We start from the raw sequence: 24,049 nt of genomic DNA, 5'->3' as shown, positions 1-24,049 counted from the left end.
TTTTTCTTGTGCCCTTGAATATTCCTTGTCTTGGCTACTTGATAACAGAGCTGAATAGAAATTTAGAATTCTAACATCTGCTTTAGGGAAGATTCTAATAAAATGGGAATTGCTGGTCTGGGTCAAGTTCCCGATCCCACCTATCCACGTTGCTGTCAGAAACAGCCTAGGGAAAAGCACCAGAGCTGCTACACCAAGCACTCCAGAAGAATTACACCCAGCCCTTTGATATTTCAGGACACCTAATCACTACCACTACTTCACCTCTAAATTTTCTTATTGCCCATGTCATTTTCCAATCCTTCCCTCAATCTCCTGCTGATGTTCTTAAAGATTTAAAGAGCTCTCTATAAATATAAAAAATAAGGTATTGATTCCCACACACTTACTGGAGCTTTGTCAGAACAGAGGCACTGAAGTTTGTTTTACAGTCCATTAATAGAGTGACAAATTTGTTGGTTCAGATGATCCTAAGGAATAAAAATACTTAGTTTCCATGGTACTGAATGTCACCTACATTCTCAATTGACACAAGGTTGGATAAACACAGATGAAATGTAAGAACATTTAGTATTGCGTATTTCAGCGTGGCTTTTAGGATGCCTTTTATGTTAAGTGAAAACTATATCATTAGACAAATGCAGTCAACTTACTTGTTGCTCTTTGCAACAGAGGGTGGTGATGCACTGGAACAGGTTGCCCAAGGAGGATGTGGATCCCTGGAGGCACGCAAGGCCAGGCTGGATGTGACTCTGAGCAGCCTGGTCTGGTGACTGCTGACCCTGCACACAGCAGGGGGCTGGAACTAGATGATCATTGTGGTCCTTTTCAACCCAGGCCATTCTATGAAGAGAAGATTTGCAGAAAACCATGCAACTGGGAAGAATTGCCTTTATAGAAAACACACACCATATCCTCAGCCCAGGAGAGGCACCAGCCTTCTCAGTTCAGTGAGTGGTGGCAGAAATTTCCCAGATGTTATATGAAGAAGCCCTCTCCCTTAGGACCATGTAGGCTCCCAGCCTAGAGCTGCATCAACTTTTTCCTCCACAGGGGTGGTGAAACCACAGCATCCAAGCAACACCCAAAGTGATATCAGCATATTTTCTCCCACAGCAACCCTGTACGTGCTCTATTATTAACAGTGCAGTGGAATCACAGAGATGCTAATTGGCCTCCTTCTGTTCACACAACTCTATCATGCCATTTGGGAGCATCAGGATAAAGGTGAATACTTCAGATAGTTAAATGCCATGTCTCTCCAAGCATCATCATCTTTAAATCTCTCTGATGCATGAACTTTTCAATACCATATTGATCCCATCTCCCAGTAAAGGAATGCTATTACAGGCTACCAAAGCAATCTTCTCTAGAATAGAGGATTACCCCAAAGAGAAAACACACAGAATTAAGTATCAAAAACATAAATTTATTTTCATTCTACATAAAGTTACTTGGCAATAAAGCCAAGAGATTATGATGCTTTATGAATGAATGATTCTAAAATCTTTGTCAGTTCAAAAAGTGGTTTGTGTACTTCCCCAAAAGGTTCTTGACAGCCCACCTTGAAGACCTAGTGACCAAGATGATCTCAGTAGTGCTTAATTGTAGTAGTAATAACATGCAGTCCTTTGTGTATTCTGTTAGTTAGAACATAATCATGGATTCATTAAGTTTGGAGAGGACCTCTGAGACCCCCAAGTCCAACCCCAACCCACCCACCAAGCCTACTGACCACGTCCCTCCGTGCCACCTCCATGGTTCTCAAACACCTCCAGGGTCAGCAATTCCACCACCTCCCTGGGTAGCCAGTGGCTATAACTGCTCTTTAGGAGAAGTTTTTCCTAATATCCAAGTTCATTACACTCCTCAATGAAAATAAAGATGTTGTACATACGCATGCATAAATATTGGATGTTTTTAAACTACTTAGACTTTGATGTAGAAAGTTATCTAGATCTGACTCTGCTGAGCCTCTCATTTGGAGAACTCCTCAAAGCCTGTGAGACTTGATCCGTTTCAATGCATCCCCAAACCAGCCAAAACATGAAAGCATAAAAACCAAAAGGTATTTTCATGCACAGAAGCTCACTAGCACCACATTTGAAACAAAATAGTCTCACTTGTTTGGTGAGACAGGTGAAGGAAAGTAGCTGCTAGTGATCACATGAACTTCATTCTGATAGGATACAGCAGCCTACCTTAAGCAATGGGGGTGGGTGGAAGGTTTTACTGTCATCAACAACAAACCTTCCCAAGATTTTCTTACTCAGTGGAGCTATTTTTCAATAGCTGTAAGCCAATTTTTAAAATACTGCTTTCATTTCAAGCAATTCTGTGAGAAACCCACATTGCATCCTTCCCGTTTCAGCAATCACAGCTTATTTAAGTCTGGCAGTGACTTCAAGTGACCAACTGATCCAAGCCCCTGCTCAAAGCAAAGATAACCAGTTATCTCCAGTTCTTTGGTTTCTGACTAGGAATAACTGTCTTTTTCCAGCCCCTTTACATGTACTGAGCCGTAGTCAACTACAGTATCAGTCTAAAAGCTGCACAAAAGAGCACATGAATTGGGAGGAAAAAGGAATAGTCAGTAGCAAGTAATGCTAGTTATTGAGGCAACTTAACAGAAAGAACCCGTTATATTCTGCCATCTGTGCACTGGTAGAGCTCTCCTGCGATGAGCAGTCAATGCTACACCCTCCTTTTTAAGATCAAAGTGACTTTGAGGAGACAGCACTAATGATTTCTGTGGTTCATGCCAGTATTTCAGCTATTCAGGGAAACATGAAAAGAAGGAAAAATATCTTTCTAAAATTCTATGATTCATTCTACTCCCCCCCTACTCCAATAAATATATAGATATATCATTCTTGAGACCCACAAGACATACTTTGAGACACTATGGAAAGTATCTACATTTTCACTCCAGGCTAATGACAGTGTGTTGCTGACTCCTTAGAAGTAGCTTTACAGCAACTACAAAAAGACACTATAAATCTACTGAGTCTCTAAAGTGACATATTCTTAGGAAAGAAAAAAAAGATTGAACAATCATTTTCACGTAGCTGTAGTAGGCACCAAAATACTAATTCAAATTAACCTTTCCACAAGTGCTTAAATGATCCAAAAGTTGGGGAACCATTGTCTTTTCCATTTCTCAAATAACTACATCTTTGTCCCATAGTATGCTATGAACTTCAATCAACAGGTTATTAACAATGAAAAAACTAGCAAAATCGGTTGATTTTATTTGAAATATTATTTCAAAGTTGATACAATTTCAAAAACTTAAGTTTGCTTTGTGGTAAGCACAACTATTTTTTCCAAGTGCATAATTGAAATAGTCAAGTAAACATAATAAGATGCTTCCAGATTGGCTGCAGCACAGAAGAGATGACTGACAAAGAAGATCCCCTCTGTCTCTTTGTTTTGCTTTGTATTGTATCTGGTAGGTGTTCTGTGTAATTAACTGCTAAAGCATAGTAACATTTCAGCTGCAGAAATCATAAGCATTCTCACTCTGTCAAAACAATACAGAATTCAAAAATTCAAAGGAGTTTCTCAAAACTAGGAAATGCAATCTCTTGTTTGTTTGCCATTTGTGACAATAAAGGCAAAACTTCCCTGGGAAGTACATCTGCAAGCACACAAATGTACGTTGAAACAACTATCACCACTGTACATACTTTTCTACATGAAAAACAAAACGTAAGAGCCTACAGGCAACCCCAAGAAATACAGTTTTGCCTTTTCCATTTAATTACCTCTTTCCAGGATAATGCTATTGTGCTTTCTTAAGAGAAAATTGAAGAAAGTAGTTCTAATCCAAAGAAAACTGAATTCTCTCGAATTCGCATCGTATTCAGATGTATGAAATCTGTAGGACCTGATCTTCTCTCCCCGAAGTTAACAGCGGAAATTATCTCAGTTAAATGAAGTATTTACAAAAACCTGAGCATCTCTCTGCCTCAGTTTCACAGAAAAAAGCAAGTTATAACAACTTTTATTTTGAACTCAAAGGATTATATGCATTCCTGGTGCCTATATTTATATAGGTAGCCTTAGCAAAACAAAATAAATACATGAACTATAGGACAAGTATACATGGAAGAAAAACATTGAGCAAGACATTTTTGATCTAGGTAGAAACAACGAAGATATTTTTGGTCCAAAACCATCATTCTGTTCCAACACATTACTTTATTCAACTAGATGAAAATTGAATGACCAGAACATAATTAATGGTTGAAACTCTTTCTGTTTAACAAATCGGAATACTTTGAATACTAACTAGCCATGTGTAAAGCTCATCAATATTAATGCAACTTTCTGAAACATATCATTTATTCTTCCTGGGCAGAATAGACATTAATTGGAAATAAGTTTGATAAGCAAGGCTTTTCAGGAGCCTAAAAAGAGATTAGGAACAAATTCAGAGTTGTGTCCAAGAGATTTCAGAGCCCGAACTCCACCTTAAAAACATGAGATTTCTGAAGATCTCAGTCTTCTATCCTCACTGTGAATGCCAGAATAATCCCACAGAAGAAATATTTAGCACTGAAAGCCAGGATTCATACCAGAGCAGAACCCCAACAAAATAATTACAAAACAAAGAGTCATAAGACACTCCCTGTAATGCAATAGAAAGTGCAGCAATGACAGCAGAGTAACAAGGACCCAGGGCTGTAGCAAGCATAGACTTGCTCAAATACAACAGCCATAGGCACAAAAATACAGAAAAGAAGCACCTTAACTTCAGAAGGCCTCAGGTATACAGGGGTCTCCAACAAGATACCATTACTTCCACTGCCAAACCTTACTTGACGTTTGGGAAGGGGGAGATGGTGTCTCCAGCCCTTCTATCACTCAGGGGCATTGCATGCATCTGAGCTCCCCTGCATTGGCCCTGCCCTCCCATCAGGTGCTTAATCACTGCTTCAGGCTGTGACTTAGCATCCTTGCTACATGATCTAACTATCTCAGCTAGCCTGCCACTACATCCAACTCCAGTTGTCCTCCACCTCAAATATTCCTCCTTAGGCAATGACAAAGAAACAATTGTGCTAACATACATGTGAAATATATATATATATATATTTATTTAAGTATAATCAAGAATTTTAAAAATTAAGTGCAAAATCAGCAGCCCACAACCTTGATATCAGGTTTTGCCTGATGAAATGAGCAGGTTGTCATCCTCGTTAAGATTAAGCAATTTCTTTTCATGTCTTCAGGTGCAGTTCTTGAACGCTAATGTAGGACACCATGTTAATTGCAAAGGCATTACCATAACAATCATTTATACAGTGCTTCACATAATAAAATACAGTGGAAATCATCTAACACTGTAATGTTACTTGAGTGACAACTTCATATTATTCTGCTCTTCCTTTGTGGTGGACTGACACAGGTTGCACTGAGGGCCATGGTTAGTAGGAATGGTGATGGTAGGACTAAATGATCTTACTGGTATTTTCCAAAACTAATGATTCTGTGATTCTATTAACACAGTTCTGTCATTAAGTAATTGCCAGTGGAATTTTTTAAGCTTTTTTAAAACTTTTTATTTCTTTCTTATCTCAACTGTTTACTAGATTAAATTTAAGAAGGCTAAGGGAAACATGAGTCATTAAATCACTTGAAGGTGCTTCCTGTTTATGAGGCAATAACCATTTTCCTGGCCTAATAAATTCAAGGCCCAAGGCTAAACATTTATTAGCCCAAGATACTGCTATTGTTAAGGTAATTGGAAGCACTCTGAAGTTGTTACTATAATGAAACTTCTAATAATTAAATATTTGGGTGAAATCATCTGCTTTAAAGTACATAAGGTTTTTTGTTTGCTTGCATTTTTTTGTTTTTTTAATGAGGAATGGGGAAATTTGGACAACACTGCTGATCTTTCTCAGTTCTAGTACCAAAGGAAAGTAATTGCATCCAATCCATACTGTGAAGCCAGAAATGCACAGACACCCAAAGGCTCCTGGTTGTTTTGCTGGCTCTCTACACTCTCATTGGTCATCCATCACCCCTACTGAAAGCCACCAACACTGTCAGGTATTTTGAGATCACTTCTTGTTGCAATCACTTGCAGCCCATAGCACGGGGGATCAGTTCACTCATGCTTACGCCACTCCACCCCAATACACTCTATGAGCAAGCCAACACCACTGCATAACCTGAAGTGGCACTACCTCTGACAGCTTGCAGACACACAGTTTTCCTAATGAAAAGAAATCAAATTCCTTCAAAGTCCCCAACCCAGAGCCAATAAGGGAAACGTTGAAGATCAAGGAGCTTCCTTCCTTTCAGTGCAAATTGCTGAGTGAAATTTAGCTCAGAGAGTAAATGAATGAAATTCCTATCGATCAAGGGATGGATTTCAAGGACTACAGAAACAGAATGAAACAACTACAATATAAAATAATCCCACATATGATGCGGAAATACACACTGCAAAGCAGCTGAATGGAGTGATAACAAGAGTAAAAACAGGATAAATTATTGATCCTCACTCTTTAGCATCCAGACTTGGCTTCCACCTTCACTTTGCCCAAGTTTGTTTCCCAAAGCATCCATCAATCTCTAGCAGGTGTCATTCCACTTTCATTTTCCTTCAATACCATCTTTTGAGAGATAACTGTATTTAGAGGGTTCCTTTTGGCATTTCCTCAGAGCTCTGGGGGAAAAAATGCACAAATCCAACTTCCCCAGTAATACAGTGCACTGGTTTCCGTGCTACTATACTGATTCTTCACAGCTACTGCCCTGCCAGCTTTCCAGTAGTGGGAAATCCACCTGAAAAAAAAACTCTGATGACATCTCCTTGGCTGTGTGAGCAAGTGTGCTGCTAATATTGAAAATTTCTGAAACTTTGCAGTCATTTTGAGGAATACAAGCAAGGCCTGTAGTACACACAGCAGTGAACAAATATTTGTCTGTTAATATTATTTCCATTCCCTTTAAAGCAAAGATAACTTTCTTTCCATTGACTTCAGTAAACACTAGATCTGATGTAAAGTGATCTGGCTAAAAGGCATGTAAATGCAGCTGTCGTTTTGAAAACCATGGATTTAACTGATTTGCCATTTGAACAGCTGAAATTAATATGCCTTGTTGCTATAACCTTGCACAGCCTCCACGCTCCAGTAAAAGTATCTATTTCTGACATCATAGCAAAGCAATAATTACAATAATTTTAGCAGTTATTAATAAGAGATGCATCTATAAACACACTTTAGAGATTATAACATCAATGAGTGAGGAGCCTCAGAACATTAATTTTTCAGCAACTCCATCTATATAGCTTCATCATCTAATGCACTGATACAAACAAATTATCCCATATCCAGAGTTTAGTATTTCCTAAGATTTGCTATTTTTTACTTACATAACCACTTTTAAGAAAACACTATCAATCTAGCTCAATTCACGCTTTTCAAAGAGTGAAATATTTGATCAAGCTCTGATCCTGGGAAATAAAACACGCAAATTCACACTTTATCTTTGTTTCAATATAGAAAATATAATTTATACACAATTTGCTACAGAAAATGTTTGTAGAGCCAGTGAATGAGAGAAAAATAGGGAGTGTCATCCTAAGTGCATCAGCATATGGCAGTGTTTGTACAGGAAGTGGACCTGGGTACTCTGCAGCTCCCCAAATTCAGCACAGGAGGACCAAGCATTGGAGAATATATTATAAAGGCCACACTTGAAAAACCTTTTATTAACAATAGTTTCTATCTGTTATTGCTTTCCATCGTCAGCTTCTTGTATGCAAGCCAGGAAGCTAGATCTACAATCTTATTATATTTTTTTTTTCAAAGACTTCCTCAAAATATCAGAAAGCAGCTTAACCTTGAACATACCGCTTAGCTCACAGGGAAAAAAAGTTTATTCAGAAAATGGTAATTAATTTTCTACAGAGGCTGAAATCACTCTGCCTAAAGCAAAATCCTTCTGACATTATTAAATGTCACAGTGCAGTTAAAGTACAATTATAAACTAATTCACAGAATAAATCTCATTAGTTTCCTGAGGCCTTATGAATAAACTGAAAGAAAAGCGTTACCATATTTGACTTTCATCTCAGCTTTCCTAAACAGACACACAATCAAAAAGCATAACATAATAATAATTACAGGTGAAACCAGAGAGCCTGGGAAGTAGCAAGATACAGATTCTGCGCATACGCTGATTGACAGCAATGGAAAAGCGCTCCACCTTCCTCCAGTGCTAACCTATAAAATTCCATCTAGGAATGAAAAATATAAAATAAAAAAAAGAGAACTTTTGTTAAAAAAGAGCCTACAGCAGCAGCATGCTCCATTCAGCAGAGTGTCACCTCTGCTCCTGGAGCTGCAAAATGGAATTTGCTGCTGGAACCCAGAAAAGCTAGATGTATCTCTCGTTAATAGTTTGGAAAACTGTATTTGAAACAAGCAGTGCTTGCAAATAAGTTGATGGAAAAAGCTTTTCATTGGTTAAACTATTTCTTCTTCTTTTTTTTTTTTTTTTTAAAGAAAGCTGCAGTAAAACTAATAAAAATTTGTGAAGCATTTCTATTTGCATGCGGTTCTGTTAGAACCTCTTCAGATTTAGCTGTCTCACAGAGCTCATGGGGGATGCAGTTAAGCAAGGACTGAATGATAGAATCGTAGGATTGTTAAGACCTCTATGATCCTCTAGTTCAAGCATCAGCCCACCCCTACCATGCTCACTGACCATATCCCTCAGTGCCATATCTCCACAATTCCTGAACACCTCCAGGGACAGTGACTCCACCACCTCACTGGGCAGCCTGTGCCAATGCATTACCACTCTTTCTGAGAAATTGTTTCTTATATCCAAGATGAGCCTCCCCTGGTGCAGCTTAAGGCTATTCCCTCTCATCACTGTTACTTGGGAGCAGAGGAGGATAAACCCTCAACACAACCTCCTTTCAGACAGTTGTAAAGAGCCACAAGATCTCCCCTGAGCCTCCTCTTCTCCAAACTGAACCATCCCAGTTCCCTCAGCCGCTCTTCATAAAAACTTGTGCTCCAGGGACCTCACAGTTCCATTGCTCTTCTCTGTACACACGCCAGCTCCTCAGTGTCTTTTCTGCAGTGAGGGGCCCAACACTGAACACAGCACTCAAGGCACGGCTTCACCAGTGCCAGTACAGAGGGAGGATCACCTTCTGCTCCTGCTTGCCTCTTGCTGATATAAGCCAGGATGCCACTGACCTTCTTGGCCACCTGGGCACACTGCTGGCTCATGTTCAGCTGAGTGTCAAACAGCACCTCCAGGTCCTTTTACTCCACGTAGCCTTCCAGCTGCTCTGCCCCAAGCCTGCAACGATGCATGGGATTGTTATGACCAAAGTGCAGGACCTGGCATTTGGTCTTGTTGAACTGCAGTACAATTGGCCTCAGCTCATTGATTCAGCCTGGGTGGTGTAACAGCTGAGAGAAAAAATACTTCAGTTAATACCATTCCCTTTCTTGTGCTCTGTGTATCCCTTTCACATCCACACTGAGACAATGAGATCAAGATTTGCCATGGAGACAGGTTATCTAGTTAATAGATAAATTAAATTCTGCTGGAAAATAAGGATGATGAAAGATGGCCACAGAAGGCAAAACTTGCCTGACTGTGCTGATGACAAAGAATCTCTACTATCCGCTTCATGTCTTTTCATCTGAGTTGCATAAAAACACTTCTCTTTGCTAACTAACATGAGGAAAACATATTTATTAGAAAATTCAAGAAGGATAAAGGCATAGAATCTCCCTGTTGGGTTTGGTTTCAAAGGAGGAATTTCCTTCTTCTCTGTAGCAGATGCACACGCATGGCTGTCTCTCTTTGTTTAAATAGGGATGAACCTTCTGGGCTTGGGAATTTGGCTTTGATTCAATTACAGCTGAAGGCTAAGCAGCTTATCCACAGCTTAGCTGGAGCAGAGATCCAACTGGCCCATAAAGCTCAGGCAACTGAAATTTAGAGTAGGAAGCATGGATCCAAAATTTACTTCAATCCACCGAGAAGACAGAAATAATGACACTCTTTGTCCTTTTGTTTTTCTGCTCTGGTCAGATCTATTACGAGATATGCTGCTGCCATAGTTCTTTACATGAAAAGAGACTTCACCTGGAAGAAGGAAAACGGGCATCCTGTGGGCTACAACACTGGGATAAGGTTCAGTGTGCAGGAACCAGGTTCTTACAGGCTGTAAGATAGTTCAAACTGTGTTATGCAATTCCAACCCTGAAAAAACCTAGCATTTAATTCAAAGTGCTTAACTCATCAAATATTGAGTATTTAACTCCAAACTACTACCTAATATTTCCTTACAAATAAATTCTAAAGAATTTCCAGTGATAGCTGGGTACAGATTGGAAAGGGCCCTGGGCAGCCTGGTCTAGTATTAAATGTGGAGGTTGGTGGCCCTGCATGTGACAGGGGGGTTGGAGATTCATGATCCTTGAGGTCCCTTCCAACCCTGGCCATTCTGTGATTCTGTGATACTTGGATACCACGAATATAATAAGTGCATATTAAAATAGATAAGCAATAATGAAGCACTTCAGTTCTGTTTTGTATGAAAGGAAGAGTGAGCACCCATAACCACAGTCCAAATTTTGGATCGTAACACAACAGTGGCAACTTGCAGCAGCTGAGAACCTGACTGATCACATAAAACAGCTGTGGAGGGGTCTGAAGGAGCTCTGCAGTTAAATTCCAAATTACCTTTCAAATTATGGAGTTATCATAAACAAGTAGCACCTGAAAATGTAATCCAAAGTAAATAGAAAGATGGTGGAAGAGTGTGCAGAAGAATAAAACACTGCAGTAAATACAACCTGCTTAAAACCATACTGCCAAATGCAGTTTGCACTGATCTATAAGTGTTCTTTATATCAAAATCAAATTTAAAAGTTTCCTTTGTGTGCGTGTGTGTGTTTTCCTTTATATTGCTATGATCGGTGTATTATATGTGGTTGATTGCAGAAGTGAATGCAGGACATAATTGGAAGCAATATTTGATCAAATCACATTGGATTAAAGAGGGTGAATAAAGACCAACATAATTTGCACTGTGGCTACAGTCTCCTGTGACATCTTAGTTTCCAGCATTTTTTCCAGTCTCCTAACACATACAGAATTTTAGGGATCAAGAGGTTTAAAACCTTGGTTATTTTTTTGATCTGAACAAATTCAATTACTCTATTGGAAGAAGTAATAATAATAATTTAAAAAACAAACAAACAAACAAACAAACAAAAAACCAAACCGTAGTGAGGACTTCAATGTTTTTGTGCAAAGGAAGGAGATAAATGGGTACTCAAAGAGTGAGATCCTAAAACATAACTAAAAGACTGAAGAGACACATCCACACTTGGGCCTGGACTCAACTCATCTAAATTAAGAAACTGCGTGTGATAAATTCAGTCAACAGCAGATGATGAGACAGGCAATTGCCAGGCAAGTCAAGATCTGATGTAGGAGTGTATTAAGCAAGGCTGACTGCATTAATGCCAATATTAGATGGGATTAATTTAATCTTAGAGCTTTTCTTCTGCAACCTATTTTAGACTTGAGAAATAGGTTATAATTCAGCCTATGCTGCAATTGTTTCATGGCTGAAGCTGCAGCTCCAGTTTAACTCAGTGGGACTGTTGCAATCATCTTTAAATAGGTGGATGGATCTTATGAATCAAAATCTAATCGTCCTAAAGACACTTCAAAAAATAGGAAAAATGTACTTGGCAACGGAGAGGGAAGTGAGTGCAATCTCAAAGTTGCTAAAACAAGGGGAGAACTGCATTTGTTTGTATTCAATTCCTACTGTGGTAATTATCTCTGCAGATTTTGTGATAAGTCTCTTGGAAAGAGGCACCGGGAGCTGTAACACATTGTTCAGTAAATGTCACTTTGTGGGAATGGAGCGGTGTTCATTAGAAAGCCATAAGCAGACTTTATACAATGAAATTGTAAGGAAGTAGACTGGTTCGATGTTTGCACAAGGAATACTAATTTCCCTGCTGTCTCTGGGAGAACCTGCTGTTTTCAAGAAGAGTTTTCTAAGCCAGTATATCCTGTGCCAGCAAGTGGTCCAGTAAAGATGCACAGATCTTAGTAATTCATCATAATGCTACATAATTCTTTCCCAAACATAACCTGCTTATAAGGATTTGTGATACTTGTGTTCCACGAAAATATTCCCAATCAACCTGAATGGAAGAACCCTAGGGGTTTTTTGGCTGTGCAGCTGAGCTGAAGGCAATGATTCATGCCCATCAGAGACCTGTACAGCAGATGTAACAGTCCTAGCAGAGGGCCTCACAGCTGTGAGAGGAAATGTTCGCTCCAATTTACAACCCTACAACTCAAGCCTTGTGGCACCCAGCTGCCCCGCTCCAAGGAGTGGATGGCCATTGGCAGGAGGTGGGCAGATGTGGCTCACTGTGCTGGAAACCTGCACTAAGCCTGGAAATTCATTCAGAATGTGAATGCCTCTGGTGACATGGTGTAGGGGGGGTTTCTGTCCCCTCAAATTCAAAGGCCTGATTATGATCTGATTAGTGGATGGTCTTGTGCGGAGTCAGGAGTTAGACATGATGATCCTTATGGGTCCGACTTGGGATATTCTATGATTCTATGAAAAGGAATTGAGAGGATGTGGAAAAGGTCAATATTTCAGAAAATTGTACTCAACCAGAGCCATTCTTGCCAAAATTTTCCTGTGCTTTAAGCGTCTACAACCCAGCTCTCTGGGAAAGAGACTGAACAGCTAAATCTTTTCTCCCAGCACCCACCCCTCACATATTTTTATGCTACCACACAAGCTGTGCCTAATCATTTAGGAGCTGTCTTTACACAATATTTGCACTTTCTTAACTATATGGCATTAATCAAGATGTGTTACACAATGGGTCATTCCCACATGTTTTTCTGTTCTTGTACAGGAGCTCTACTGGGATATGTACAGGCTGACTTGTTTTCATAGAACCATAGAATCACTGAGTTGGAAAGGACAATTAAAAGTCATCCAGTCCAACTCCTCTGCAATGAACAGTGACACCTACAGCTCAATCAGGATGCTCAGAGCCTGGTTCAGCCTGACCTTGAGTGTCTCCAAGGATGGGATATTCACCACCAGATTTGTGCCCATGGTAGTAATTTCACTCACATCTGTGTATCATTATGTGAGAGGAAATGAAAAACAAATGAAGAAAATGAAGAAAATTCTTTTATCCTAAAAATGCAAGTGACAATCTGGGAAGAGGACCAAGCTCAGCTGATAACATGGACAGAACAAAGGATTCTCAGCATCACAGGAAAAATAATGACCTGCCCTGAGCTGCAAAGTTAAGAGAAAGAAACCTGGTCCATACTTTTAAAAAGTTTCATTTTTTTTCCGTATGGATTTCAAGTCTAACGGGGAACTGGTTAATTGACTTTCCAATCCATGAAGAGAAGAAGGACGACAAGCTGATCCTTAACCGACACAGTAATGCCGATGGCAACTGGAAGGGTAACTAATTTATCTTCAAAGTCAACACAGTTTCATGCTCTGGGAGAAGTGCATAATTAACACTGCAAGGGGAGCTCCACCGCTCTGCATTGAGCAACGCTATCAATGCTCCTGTCCTCAGGTGTAATTCAGGTTTGGAGTTGACAGGACAGGCTGTTGGTTGATATAGAACAGCCCAGATCCATGGATGGAGCCCAATGGCATCGGTTGAGCATCTGGCCCCAAAATAAAACAGACTGGAGTAGCTGCACCTCACCAATTAGGCAAGGCTTTCTCCCTTGCAAAAATTATACCAGTCATTAAGTGAACTTTAGGCAGCTCTTCCATGAAAAATTTCGCTAATAAGCAGATACTAATTATATTAACCATGCTTTTTTGAATTATTATTCCTTGAGTTTGTTATCACTTAAATTCACCAAGGTCAGAGATGTACCAAGAAAGTGATGCTTGGAGCAGATAACTCAGAAGTCAATGGTGCTTGGAGACTAATAATTAAGGCCTAATCTATTGTGTTTCAGACTCTTTAAAGAGCAGCAGTCTACAGTCTTGCTCCTCTTTAAATAAAGGAATTTACTTCCCAAACCACATTTAGGGGCCTCTACAAAAAAAAAAAAAACGTTATTTTTAGCTACATACTGGAATGTTTCAAGGAAAGTTATCTGCTCACATAACTATAGTACTGAAGAATATGACTCAGTTAAAAACACTACATAGATTAAGTACATTTTATTCCATTTTTTAATAAACTGGAGTTCCAATGGCATACAAGCGTCTCTCTTAGAGACAAGCCTACAAGTCTTCCGCAGGCCACAATAACACATGGAGTAGTGCTTAATACATACCTCAGATACTCATCAGTGCATTCCGAGGGCTGACCTTTATTGGAAGAGCCATGGGAGAAGTCCTCAAACACACTTTCTGCAACATAAATAAAGGAACTTTCAGCATGCAGGGAAGCTGTGAGTAATAGAGCATAAACTGAAATTCCTATGCCTGGTAAACATCCAGGCTAGCCATTAGCAATGGCAAATAAAGCTGTTCTTTCAAAATGGTCACTTAGGAGCAAAAGCATAGCCACACCAGAGCATAGTCAAAGCTTTGTGCATAACAAACTATTTTTGGTTTGCTGGAACAAGAGAAGTTATGGCCGAGCCTTTCAGTTTTTGCAAATATGAAATGTACTTTTTATTTTGCATATATATGCATGCATAAAGAGCAGTTGTATATCTCTAACAATATGGGAACATGGGAACTAACAAAATCATTTATTACATTTCATCCCAGGAACATAACTTAAAACTGAAGAAAACGTGTGTATTTGTTTTCATACATACACAAGGTATGCATTTATACACACTTACATGCATGCATTTTAAAGCACATGAGTTAATATCTATTGTATATATTGTTCTACACAGGCATAATCTCACTAATTTCAGTCCCGGTTTCTGAAGCAGGAGCACTGATGCACTGAGACAAGAATGGGGACAAGGTTTAACCTCAAGAAGGTGACAGCTGGCTCTATAGGAAGGACAAGATGTGCCATCCCCAGTGCATGACACCTCTTGACCAAAAAGTGACATTTTTCTACATAGGAAAAAAAAAGGAAAAAAAAAACATATATATATATATTCAAGCTTTGCACAAACCATATCAAGCTAAACCTTGATGCTAATGATTTTCTAGCCACAAATGAGCTTGAGTCTGTCACTTCATGGCTTGGGAAGGCAGTCCTTGCACCGGGAGTAATGCCATGTCAGCAATGACGCACAACTACTGCCACTGGGGCTATGTGGCACTTTAACAGCTAAACTATCCATAGCTACAGGGAATTTTAGCTCAGGTCTTGGAGCCAGCAGCTTTGTTCTCATCTTCCCCCAGCAGCAATCTTCATCAGCAGCACTGCTCTGGATATTGATGAGATTTGCAGAGCGTGATGTTGTCACAGATGTGCAACCATTTGCTCTTGGCTTCAGCTACGGATGGCCTCTGACAGGAGGCAAGTTGCTCAATGACATAAGTGGGAAGAGAAACAAGCCTGAAGGTTCTTGTTTTTGAAACACTGAGTTCTTACAACTCCTCTTCTACTTTGCTCAGTACTTGGGAGGATTAAGTCCAATTGCAACACACATAGCTCTTTGCAAACCTCTTCAGATGTTATGGATTGGGCTGAAAATGACAGTTTTCATGTTTCCTCTCAAGCACACATGTGCAGTGTCTGTTTCCAGTGAAGTTAATTCACAGGAGTGTGGAAAAACAAAAGATGACCATTTGCTGTGGCTTAGCTTTAATTGAATCCTCAATCACTGATACTGATTCATGTCAAAAAATCACATTCTCATTTGCTAGGAATTTGCAATGTACATAAACGTTCCATTATATAGAAAAAAATGATAAACACAAGAAGCCTTGATTCAGTAATGCCATCTAACCTCCCTACTTGGTATAGGTCTCTCCCCTTACAAGGGGCCCTTGGACTAACGTTTAGAACTTTGTATTAATTTAGATATTACTTAAAGAAAAGAAAAAAAAAACACCAAAATACAGATATTTCTAGAGAAATTTTCTTTATCTCTGTTGCACTTCTATGTGACAAATTTATTTATGCAAGAGACATATCCAACAAACATTTGAGATTTCTCTGTATAGAAGCTAGTTCCAGAAAGGCATCAGCACTGGAAGTAGTCAAAGCACACTCAACTGTATTGTTTCTATTTTTCAAGGATTCTTTGATTAAAATTACCAGGCTGACCTACAGGCTTCCTCTGAAGCTTGAAATGCATCCTTGCTCCCTCCTTGCTGCATGCAAACAATATTCATAGTTTATATTTGAATAGTTGTATGTGGGTTCTCCAAGACAAGCAGCAGACTCAGAAAGTAAGAGATAGTTGTTATTCTCTCCTCTATCTTTCAGTCTACTGAGAAAGGCACCATCAATACTGAGAGGTTTGGATCACGCTGGTTCAACAAGGTAAGGAAAACTGATTTTTCCATATTTTGTTACATCTTTTTTCATGGAAAAACTAGACACTTTTGGTTTCAGAACAGGCAATTATTTGGTGCTTTAAATATATATATGTAAAAAAATAGAAAATAGAATGCTCAGAGCTTTGAAAACACCCTCTTTTCTAATCTCAAACAACCTTACAGGGAGCCAAGATCTGCAGCACTCAGACAGATGTGCATTTCAGCACTGAGCAGATTGCACATTTTCAAGCTGCTGGTTTCCATCTGATTTAATATTCAGATTTGTTGGCATCCGCCAGCAACTGAAAAGGAAGGCCTTCCAGAAACTCAACTTTTCAACTCATCATACAATTGTTCATGTGCAGCAAAACAGAAAAAGCATATGGGGGAGACACAGCAGAGCTCTGGGAGTCATTTCCCTCTCTGCATTTCTGAAATACAATTGGGAAACATTTTGAAAAACGGGTTTTTGAAAACAGAAGCTAAACAAAGTTTTATCTGCCTCTTGTCACACGTGCTAACAAAGAAGCATACACTCCAGGAAAGGGCTGTGCTGAACTTTGTGCAGCTGTGAGCAAAGCTGATCTGTTCAGAGCAAGAAATTTCACATGCTTAAATTTTTCTAATTACAAGAACATTACATCAGCCTCAAGTTGGATTTAGAATTTAAAGGTTATCCTGAACATAGCCATATGTAAGTCAAAATTTACCATGAACATGTATGATGGTATCACTTTTATTCAGGGTGACATTTTTCACTACACTATAGTAATTAGATTAAGATTTGGGATACAGCTGTCTCATGCAATTGAAAATTCTCCCTAAGCTGTCATTTACAGAAGGCACTCCTCCATATTTCCCATGTGGTCCTTTATGCTCGTAATTTGAATAAATAATGTTCCTACACTTACCTCCAGCCACGCAGTGATTTGAAAATTATCACTCTGATCATGCAAAGTCTCTCCTGATTCTAACGAGCTGTCAAGATTTTGAAACTCACAGTGAAAGGAAGGTCATTAGTGAGGGCAAGGAGAAAAAAGCTGAGGAACAGATTTTCTTGTTGGCAGGAAGAGGAGAAAAATCAGACATTCTCTCTTCTTTTCTCCTGTTCTCCTCCATGCTGAGAAAATATTTATTTGAGTCTTTTCAGAGTTATACAAGAACTAAGACTTAGGTAGAACAGAAAGAAAAGACCTACAGATATAAGGAGAACTTACTTTTTGCCCCAAAGTTAGTATTTTACTAAAGGTAGGAAAAAAAAAAAAAACAAAAACAAAAAACAAGAGAGAGAGGCCATACAAACAAGGGGAAAGGACACTGGAAGGAGGCTGAAGCATTCCATCACAGCCCATGTTTCACTGACACTTTACCAAATATTCCAAACCTAATTAGTTTCTCCAAGGTAGTGCAGAAAGTTAGCATTAACAAAGAGATCTGAAACCTGATTGAAAAGCCCAGTGCTAGCCCATGTTTTATTCCCCAAAAACAGAAGCCAGGCTGCCCGCAGACTTATTATCAACATTTCTCTTTACCCTTTTGAAATAAACGAACATTTTCTGCCATTAGTGAACTCTGACATTAAGCACTGAATGGAAAGTTTCACCTTACATGAGGCAGAGCCTCCCAAACAGCTCTATAAAGAGCAAAGACAACAGCTGCTGGCTCGTGCTCTCCATGGTGCACTATAACTAAAGACTTGCTCCCTGACAGCATGCAGCAACAGCATCGTTATATTACTTTGTGCAGCAGGATACCGTGGATATAAAGAACCCAAGACACATCCTTCAGAAACATACTACTGGTAAATAAATTGCCTTTGGTATTCCCTTTTCCTATTGCACTTTAAAAGGCAGGCTGGGCGTTCGAGCATTATGAATTTTCCTAGAGATGTTCAAGCTAATTTAATTGGAATAATCTGTTTATTATAATGCACATAGATCCAACACATCAATTGCAGAGCAGCTGTGTGGCAAGGTTGCTCCCTTGGGTATGGTAACAGCTAAGCCCCAGTGTGTGCTTCACACACACTTGTTAACTAATATATTATGCACCGTATCTCAGCAAGAAACTGTGTTCCCAGTGGACTTCAGGCTCAAAAAGAATGAGTGGAATAACAGCCCATGTGTCACCTCTAAGGTGTTGAAGAGGAAAGATAAACCTGAAGAGCCTTTGTATAGCAGGCGCAGGACTAAAAGAGAAGATGATAAACCAAAGAGATAAGGAAAAGAGACAAAAGAATCTATTGCTGCAATCCATATCAGGAGCTGAAGTCCTCCGGTTTCTCAATGGACTATTGCATTTCATTCCTCTCATAGCTCTGGGAAAACACGAGACCTCATGTCAAGCACATGGATTTTATCAAATGAAATGTAAAAAGAAATTTTGATACTTTTTGATACCATCTGCTTTTATGGGACATCAATTAAAAAGCACAGAATGCAGCATCGTATGGCAGGGACCAAACTTCTGTTCCATGACAATATTTTATAGAAGCACATCCATCTCTTCTCCCATCTCCAAAGAGGTAGGGAGAGAAAGCAGAACATATGTAAATACCAAAAATACTGAAAAAATTCTAATGTGAGGTTTGATGTTTGGATAATTCTATACTTATTCCAACACAGTTTAGCGGTTGGCTTCTTCCCAAAAACAATGAATCAGGTATTTTACTGCTTTTCTTCTTTAACAGTTCTGTAAAGCTACTGACAAGTAGAGCCTGAAGAGAAAAGGTGCAAGCGGTGAAAGGATTCATCTATCAACATACAAAGCCTCAAACAATATTGCTCCAAATGCTAACTTCAGATGCTAAACGAATGGAGGAAACATTTGGCCTTTGCAATTTGGAGAAAACTTCTTTTTAAGGCCCTCAATTCTGATTACTCTGAGTGAACACAATATAGTTCATGCACTTGACTCCCAGCCCATACGCTCACATCCTTCTTATGGCTTAGCTCCTGTATTTTTGATACCCCTGCAACAGGACACGGGTGCAATGGCTTTTCACCTTCACAAGACAACTTTTTCAACTAGCAGAAGAAATGCTTCTAAATGTGAAAAAGAGAAGCATATGGTTTAGGAAAAATGGGCAGAAACATGCCTCGAACACCAAGAAATTAAAGCTAGGTACTTTTTATCTTTCATGAACACAAGCATTCAAGAAGCACAGAAATACAGAATTTCAATGCAGACTTCATGGCCAAGGTATCTTAAAATCTTACTCTAGTTTGCGTGGTGATAACAAATGAACTGTGTAGCAGAGCTCTGGTTTTGAGGTCAGAAACCAAGTGCCATTTTACTGCCTACATTAAATAAATGTCTTCCTTAGGGCTGTGCATAACCAGACTTGGTGTTTACATCTTTATTTAATGCAAAATCCTGGAGATGTAAGATGCAGAGACAATGTTCTCCTTTGCAGTTCTTGAAATCTGAGGATCAAAAAGTTGATGGACAGACCAAATAACATGAATGGATACAGATAAGAACTATTATGTGGAAGGGATCAGGTCGATTAACATTTTGATGTCAAAATGTTCTCTTATAAGCTTGTTGGTTGTAACAAGAATGAATTGTATGTAATGCAATTTCTCTGATCACTTCTCAATGAAACTCTTAAGAAATAATTTAAAAAAGGATAGTTCAGTACCCTTCATGAGCTGGTATCATGGGTGCACATCCCCTGAGAAAGGAGTGGTGAGGTCTACCATATTGCTAATGCCAACATCCCTCCTCTGTGGCTTGCAAAGGCTGATGAAAATTCAAGGTGAAATCTGAAGAAAAACAAGCTGTCCTTGAAGGCTTGCAGGGATAAAACTACATCAGGTTTCTACAAAGGTAAATGTATTAAAGGTGCTGGGAGGATGAGCATGGAACTGGAGTGCAGACAGTATGGAAATGCTTAAACAACTCAGATAAGCAGCACCAAGATACACAGGCACACTGAAAACCATGTAGTTTAACTTCCTGTTAAATGATACTGTTTTATAAACAAGATTCTGTACAGTTCATCTTGTTGTTGTTGTTGTTGTTGTTAGTGGATAATAAACTGGAATGGATAGTTAGGAGATAATTAGCAAGAGTGCTTTTACAGTTAATTGGCAAGACTTATTTTTCTCTGCACAATGCCAGGTGCTGTCTGAAGTGCTTGTCTTCTAAGGCACTTCAATCAGCAGTTATGCTTTGCTAAACAGCAAAGGGTCTGTAGACACAGGACCAAAAACTAGAAGAGCATAAGGACCTCTTAACAGCCTCCAGAAGGTTCACTGCCTCCAGCCTGATGTTGGTTTTTCCAAAAAAAAAATTCAAATGAAGTCAATGTGCAGCATCAAAAATACGATTTGAAAACTGAAAATTAATAAAGTGTTCACTGTCAAGTTTCTAGCTGTAAGGATGGAGGCAATGCTGTCAAATGTTTATGAGTGATTAATTTTCACACGTCAGGAGATTACAGAGGGGTTTTTTCCCAAAACATTCTTCACTGCCTCAAACCTTGTGAAATTATTTATAACCATGAAAAGAGTATACATCATTTTTATTCTGATTTGATATTACACTGCAGTGGATTTTCACCAATCTGTGTTACTCTACAAAGCTTAGGACCCCTCAATTTTTCCTTCCATCAATTATTTAAACAGCAATTTCCATTATTTTACATTGGCCACTAATTAACATCAAATGACTGTTTTTATACAATTTTCTTAAGCAGAAAGGCTGCTGGCAAATTCTTAGCAGAGATGGAACTACATCAATAAGTATGGCTTAAGATTGTGCTAGTATTGCAAAAAGATGTGGATGTATACGTAGTATTTCTTACCCAATATGTTTATATATAAAGTTTATATAAATACATACATACAATAAACATACAAAAAAAAATTTTTTTTTAAGAATTTACAGTGATTCTGTTTATTATACACCATGTACCAACATTAAAACATTTAAATCTTACTGTCTTGTACTCACCAAATTTTTGGAGTAACCACATTTTCAAAGTGTGTTTAAAATTTCAAGTTAAAGATTTAAATTTAAATCCTTCTCTTTTATTTGAAACTAACCTTAATGGATGAGGCATCACAAAAGAATCTGCACACATTCACTGCTGTGTTCAAAGGGGCCTGAACTGAATTTCCACAATTTCTATCACCCCAAAACGTTTCTTTTCCTCCCACATGCACTTTCTCCACTTAATTAATCAGTAAGAAGTCTTTCATAGCGTTTTACAGCTCCATCAGCCCAATGCAGAGTGATAAGCTTCTGTAGTGTGTCAAGCAACAGAACATTTACTTAATTATCCTGCCAGTTTTAGCAGATATTTGATACAATCGTTTATAACATAAATTACTTCTACAGGGAGCGTGAACATTCGTTTAAAATATCACTAAGTACAAACACCAGCAGTTCCCATTTACGAAGTACAAATGTAGGAGCCTGCTTAACTACAATTAACAACAGCTACATGAAGTTTTTTCTTAGCTTGCATTTATTTTTAAGATATTAGAGCTTAATTTATTTCTAATATATAAAATCTGTTCTTGACTGAAGTTTAGTGAGCGAGGAAATCCCAAAGCATCCAGATCAGACACGATTTTTGTAATAAAATTATATATGTCATCCATATGCCTCCCAATTCCAAGAGAAAAAAGTCTTCTTTTCTACATCAATGGCACAGTAGTTTTATTAAAGATAATTGTTGTTTTTTTGTTCTAAGTACTGATACGCTGATGAAAGTGTATAGGGCGGAAAGCCTTGAAAAATCTCTTTATTCCCAATTTTTCTAAGTGATGGCTTGGAATATAATAGTGCTTGATTAATGTTATGGTTAACTCCAAAATAAAACAAATCTCCATATAAAAAGGAAGCTATGTATCTATTTTTTCTGCTCTGAATACTGAAAATTGAAGTTATACAAATTGAATTTGGCACATTTTTTAGTACATCTTACATCCATATGCTACTAACTTCTCAAACAAATTTATCAGGGGGTACCAACCTTAGTGTGTGAAACATGTCCAGGCCATTGTACCATCAACTCAGATACCAGCTGGGTTGTCCTCTCCCCATTACAGAAGTTCTATGGACACCAGTAGGGATAGAAATAATGTAGATGCAAATGGCTGGGGCTGCCTCATTGTTCAAATAGCTCTCTTTAAAGAACAGTGTAAAACTGAATTGAGAGGAAGGAATTTCTTCCTCTTGGAGCTTAATCATGCAAGATTTGCATAGTGAGAACAATATCCACCAGAGAATAAGCAGAGCAGTCCACAAAACTATCACTACATATAAACAAGAGATGGTGTCATCCCTTGGAGAGCATTTTCTTCTAGCTTTGAGTTAATGTTACATCATGGAATCATTAAGGTTAGAAAAGGCCATCAAGATCACCACATCCAACCACCAACCCATTACCACCATGCCTACTGAACATCTATATACTTTCCTCAAAATATTAGTTGAACTTTTTACAGAGGTCCAAGAATACAAGGTGCAAGATGTTCTAGATAACAGGTTTTGTGTTTTCCTTTCTCACCTTTTATTCCACATTTTTATTTTTCTGTGTTCCTTGCATGCAGCCAATTGCAGGTAATAGCTCTTGGCAGATTCACGCTGGTAATAACAACACAATGGTGTCAAGCTTGTTTCAAATCAAAGGCAAAGAACGCTTTTTAAATATCTGATGTTTAACACAGTCTGGCAGACTAACAGTACCCTCATTTCATGCTACATGTAGGTCAGGCATGAGAGATGGTCAAAACCTCTGCTATGCAGCCCTACCCAGCCCTTGTCAAGCTGGTAGAGTTACACTGGTATATGCAGGTAGGAGACTTGACCTACACATTTGGGTTTAGTGTTTAGTGCATGTGCTTGGACACTGTTCAGAAGGAGAATGAGGCTTAAAATAGAAAAACCCAACCACTGAAAATTTACACAATATTATACATGATCTATCTAAATAAGTAAGATTATTTTTTAATATCAAAATACTCTTTAAATTGCAGTAATTAGCACACCAATGAGAGGATGAAATTAGACAAACCCATAAATGACAGAAAGCTAATATTACAGCTTTTCTAGGGTGGGTGGGAAGCGGTAGATAATCCATCACTTCAAGTCTGTGAAATACCCCACACTTTACCTCAGCCAGAAGTTATTATAAGGATCAATTCAGGCATTACCAAGTGCGATTCCAGCCTGCATTTTATGAGCTGGATTAAACCAGAGTAGCCTGAATTGGCCTTAAAAACATCCAGCCCTACAGAAGTAATCCTGCTAAGCCTCTTGGTTTGCTTGTATGGGTGAAGATAGCCACATCCTTCGGTGTTACAGGATTAAGACCCAAGGCCAGGAGATAAATCTCACCTCTGATTAAAACAGATCAAAAATATGCGTAAAAATGCTGTGGTTGAGACTGCTACTGACTTGAGTTTGGCTCACATTCCCAAAATCTTGCAATAATTTTGGAGCTAGGTACTTAATGGGAATCATTTCTCCCTCAAGAGCAATGTGACTCTCCAAGCTTCTGATTTGCATTTAGACTGCGAGAAAAGAAATTTTCTTTGCAAC

Source organism: Phasianus colchicus, chromosome 27 (assembly GCF_987193195.1).
Source record: "Phasianus colchicus chromosome 27, bPhaCol1.hap1.1, whole genome shotgun sequence".
In the NCBI taxonomy this organism is placed as follows: Eukaryota; Metazoa; Chordata; class Aves; order Galliformes; family Phasianidae; genus Phasianus; species Phasianus colchicus.
The sequence above is the reverse complement of the archived record's forward strand: the minus strand, read 5'-3'. Positions refer to the sequence as shown.